The sequence below is a fragment of the Bactrocera latifrons genome, unplaced genomic scaffold (genome assembly GCF_001853355.1).
Source record: "Bactrocera latifrons isolate USDA-ARS-PBARC rearing strain unplaced genomic scaffold, ASM185335v1 scaffold_1096, whole genome shotgun sequence".
NCBI lineage: Eukaryota > Metazoa > Arthropoda > Insecta > Diptera > Tephritidae > Bactrocera > Bactrocera latifrons.
In genome coordinates this window covers 44,735-50,269 of record NW_017534515.1, presented here as the reverse complement: position 1 = coordinate 50,269, position 5,535 = coordinate 44,735, and the positions used below count along the sequence as shown (strand labels likewise).

Here is a 5,535-nt window from a genome sequence, read left to right as displayed (position 1 = left end):
AACTCAATTATAATAAAATAAAGATGAAATAAAAGATTATTTTAAGAAAAACATTAATTATTTCTTATTTTATTTATTGTTATTATAATCAGATATATTACTAACTAATACTATAAATATAACAATAAAAAAAAATTAAAATTAAATTTAAAAGGATCTAATTACCCATAGTATTACGTCTTACATGTTTATATCGATTATGGCTTAAATTAACAAAGTGTCTTACAGCTAAACATTTTTCTTATCATGGATATTTGCAAATGCAGCTATATATAAAATATTAATAATTAAAAAAGTAAACTAAAAAGGAAAAAATATAAATAAATTAATATTAACGAGAGTGATATCCACTATTCTTAATTTATTTAAGGCCTTTTTCCCCGCTTTTCCATCGTAGTTGTACAGCCACACCAACTCGTCACTAAATAAGGACTGCATCACCTTCTCTATCGAGTCCTTGGTAGATTTTAGATTTAAGATAATTGCCGCCTATAAATGTATATTTATCTATAAATATTTATATATATGTATATGGAAAGAAAGGCAAACTTACCATAGCGTCAGAGTAAGCTTGGTGTGTAAGGTGCTCCTCCACCTCCAGCAATGTTTCCTCTGACGACATGGGGAGTAAGTTTTGCAGTAGAATCTACTCCTCTCTCACTCTTTCGCCAGTGATGCGGCTTACACTGCGGTGTGTTTTTGCCGAGAACACCTTACACTCCCGCAACAATTGTCCTTGTGCTTGGATCTCCGCACGTTCTGGCATCTGAAATTTAAAATAATTAAAATAATTTTAAAATATAATAATTTTATTTCAACAAATATCTTCTCAGCAAGAGCGCTTTCTACGGCTGATAACCGATTTATCATGTCTTCTTGCCGATGCAGTATCCCCGCTTATATTGTGTTGGAGTTGGGTGGCCATACGCTGCGAATGGGGCTCGGCGATACGAAATTGGCTCATTTCTTCTCCTATAAAGAAAGTTAAAATGATTACAATGAAAAATATATAAGTACAACCAACTCATTTTACCATTTTGCTGTGGTGGACTAGTGTTCTCCGAGGAAGGGGTGTCAATAGGGAAAGAAAAATCCATTTATCTATGTAAAATTATAAAACAAATTATTGGAATAGAAAAATATTTAAATTCTAAATCTACTTTTTTTAATAATTTCCTTTAATACCTGCTCTATCTAAGATTTGTAAAAGGTCCGTTAAACTATTTTGGGATATGTTATTTTTAACAGCCCATGTCTTCAATCCCTTACGAAGTTCCTCACTAACATCTTTGTCCTTTGTTTCCAAACAAAAGTCAACCTCGTCATCATTAAACAAAAATCGGTAGTTTTCCCTATTACTACTATATTCCACTTCCTCATCTAAAATCTAATCTAAATTATCTAATGTTTCCCTACAACTATCTGCTACTTCACAGAATCTGTCAGATACTGCTGCCCTGCTTCTAGATGGTATATCATCGCTTTCTGAAATACTACTATCTTCATTTATTTTGCGAAACATCGAAACTGTAGCCCTAAAATTTGCCTTCTCCTTACTCAAAAGGTTCGAAAATGTTCTTTTGCTCATTTTAAATTTTAAATATACATATATAGCAACAATAATGTAATATAATCTGATATAATATAATAAAATTAAATATAAATATATAAAACTCTCGTCTGTGAGAATTAAACCAAATATTTGAAAAACAAATTTATTAATCAAAACTTTGATTAAAAATTAATTAAATATTTGCAGAAGGCTTTAACTTATAAGACACACGTTCTTTTACAAATAATTTTAACAGTGCACAGGCCGCTTTAAACACACTTTCTTTTATAATTTTAGCACTGTGCAGGCCGAAAGAACATACAATACGAATATTTGTTAACCGCACGCACTTGTTAAACACAATAGTTACTTTTATAAATTAAATTATTAGAACCAACCGCACTGGTCATTCAATTAAATAGCTACTTAGTATATGTACATATGTATACAATTTAAAAAAAAAAAACTCACAAATAAATTTTTTTTGATAAAATATGTACTTTAATTTAATGCTGCAATGGCATAAAGTTATTAATTTAAAATATGCAAATTTGTTCACTTACCTTTCTTCTTCCCGGTAGAATTGCAAATGGCTCGCAATTATCCCTCTTTTTTTATTACCCTTTTTGGGATTTTCTTTTGGCACTATTGACAATTATGAAAGAAGAAAGAAGAAATGAAAGAAACTTTTTTTCATCGCATTTAGGTAAACAAAAAATAACCCGAAAATGTGCGTTGGTGTTAGGTTAATGTCTATAATATTTGACTCAAGCGGGTAGCCGTGGTTGGCAGGGTACATATAGACATATCTGTATACACATTTAAATATGTCTCCCGCAAAAATTACAAATACTGTTTACAAAAACAACAATCGTCTGAAATAGCATCAGAAATCAATATGGCAGCCAAATTGTCATCGTCAAAATTTATAGTAAATTATACAACAACAAAATTTTCATTCATGAACGCAAACGTACTTTCAAAAAGTATATTCGATTCAATCATAAAAGCAGACGCCATTACATCTCTCCGAGCATGCCTAAGCTAAAAATCATAAATTGAATATATTTCTGAAATGTATGAGAAGGAAAAGCAAAAATAAGTATTAAAATATATTAGAATAAAATTGACAACATAGTTTATTTGTCGATTTTCAAGTCAAGAAATGTTTCAATATTCCTCTGATTCATGTGTACAGTCAATCCCGACTATCCCTCGCTCATCACTTTTAACAGCCTATATCATAAAAATTATTGTTTTGATTACGACTAGTTTAAATATCCGCAGTCGCTTATATACCTTATTCTATTTCTTTTAACAAACCACAAAAATTTGATTGTGGCATATGTATAACCGGGATTGACTGTGTTTGTCAAGGAATGTAAAAAATATTTTGTAATTCTGCAAAAATTTGCGTCGATATGTATGCAAGGTCACACATAAACATACATATTAACGCTGGTTTGTGGGCGAAGCTGTACAGCGGCAAGGGAAGCGGTGACAATCGGCGGCCGTTCGTTTATTTTTGACCGTACTTTGTCGTCAGGTGTATATATTTCCATACAAAGCTGTGTGTAGACATATTTACAAACATTATCCGTATGATTCTTTCAAATTTGTTTACGTGCACACAAGATTACATACATACATATGTATGTGATATGTGAACATTATGCGTATGGTTTTTTAGAATCTTTTATCTACGTACTTATTAGTACTAGCATACAAATTGTGATATTTTTTGAGAATTGTTTTGCTTTTTCATGTTTATTTATATAATAGTGTGAAAAATGCGAAATACTCAAAAATTATTTATAAAATACTCAATCTAATTTTCAGCAGTGGCATCATTGGTAAATGTTATAAAAAATGTGAGTTTTGACAGCTCTCTGAGAGTTGAGAAATATCGTATAAACATTCTCATCAAAACTCTTGACGGCATTAACTGCACAAAAATAAATAATAAACGTCTCATAAAGCTGTAACAAGAGACGCTAGCCTTAAGCTTATCAATTAAGTTATGTTGCATTAAAAATTAAGAGAAAAAGGTAAGAACGATTTTGGCATCGAAGGAGAGAACATCATCCATTATTTGCAAGGAGAAACATTGTATTTTATTTGAAGATTTGTAACAAACATAAAATTAGTAATAAATATAATTGTAACAAACATAAAATCAGAAATAATTTTAACTGGCGCCCGAGCAGAGAACAGCAAGAAAATTAAGGGATTTTGGAGGAATACCACTCATCATCAAATATATCCAAAGCGGATGTTGTCAACATCATCAACGGAAGCAACAACAGTAGTAGAAAAAATTATAAAACAACAAGAACAACAAATAGCGGCAACGAAAGCAGCAGAACTAAATAAGAGTAAGAAAACTAATAATATAAGTATATATATATATATATTAGGGTGGCCCTTAGTTGTATGAAGGAAAAAAAACTCGATCTCACCCCCTAGAAATATACGAATAGCCCAAAAACTTGTATATACAAAGTTTTGGGTCAATCAAAAAAGGTCTAGAGGTTGCGCAAGGAGCTTCAAATCCTGAAAAACTAAGAATTTTTGCCATTTTTATGTCTCAGACTGCCATATTTCAAAGCCACACTATCCCCTACTGGTTTTCCATACCGTAATAAGATCTGCATTTTATCACCTTTCCAAAATTACCACAATCTTAAAAATCTGTCGATTGATGATAGAGTTACAGAAATACAAATATGAAAGTAAATTAAATGTGTTGCACGAGCTTTCTCAAGCCTCGCATGTTCGTGATATACCGTTATAACGGTTCTAATGTCATCAAAATTTATATTCTGTATTGCTGAAAGCTAGTGTGTTAACGTAGTCGCAAAAGTGAGTACAGAGAAATCGTGGCGTCTAGACAATTTAATTTGCAAAATATTATAAAAATGAATGAATATAATTATCGGTCGAAAATTTACTTAATTGGAACGTCAAGCTCTCAAATTCTTGGTGCAAAACTACCATCAAATAAACAAGTGTTTCAGTTTTTTTTCATAATCATAACATAGTGAAATTAGAGATGAAAAACATTGCATTGACAAGTTGGAAAATATGCATAGAGAATGGAAAGTTATTGGAGAAAGTAAAAATCGGTCGAGTGAAATGCAAGAACAAAAAGTAAAGCAATTTAGTGAAATGTTAGATGATTTATTTGATATTGCTCATGGTAATGCATTACAACTAATTAAAATTGACACCGACAAAAAGTTTTTGATAAATCAACGAAGAAAGAGGCGACCAGGATGTTTTGGTGTTGTTGATACCAAAACTGCCCAGAAAGAGAAAAGAAAGGCAGCGATTTTAGAAGAAAGATACGAGTGGTAGACAATATGGAAAACGAAATTGAGGCAATTAACACAGAAGGTATGTATTTGAATGAAACTCTAATTTGAATGGGGTGACATTTATGTATTTGTAGCAGGAGAATTATCTTCATACAGTGATTATGTGCATACAAGTTTAGAAAGTGAGTTGGAAGAAGATTCTCATCCATCATGCTCCACTTCCATCAAAAATCGAGGAATGAAGTACGTCTTCACTGAAAGAGTCGTATCCGCCCTAGATAAATACAAAATTAGTGATCGTTCAGCAATGCATATTGTCACGGCAATTGCCGAAGCACTAGGACATAATGCAAATGAACTCATAATAAACCGTACGTCGTTGCAGCGCCAAAGGCATTTAAATCGGTTCAAAAAAATCAGAAAACAACAAAGAAACCCTCAAGGTAAGTCATGTACGGATTAGATCATTGAATCACGGTATTCGGGTAATAAAACTCTCAAACAAATTTTCTTACATATGTATATCCCTTGAAATTTTTTATTTCAAAAAAAATATACATTACATCTATATTGCACTTGAATGAACAAATTTTGAATGGTACATTTTTTTAAATAGGTACACTGTGGCACTTTGCATTGAGATAGAAAACTCCTTACGGAAATAAC

At 31.4% G+C, this 5,535-nt stretch overlaps 1 pseudogene; it reads right to left on the bottom strand.

Moving 5' to 3' along the window:
• Window positions 1-336: 336 nt before the first annotated feature.
• LOC108971937 lies at window positions 337-1,097 on the bottom strand (annotated as a pseudogene).
• Window positions 1,098-5,535: the final 4,438 nt, after the last annotated feature.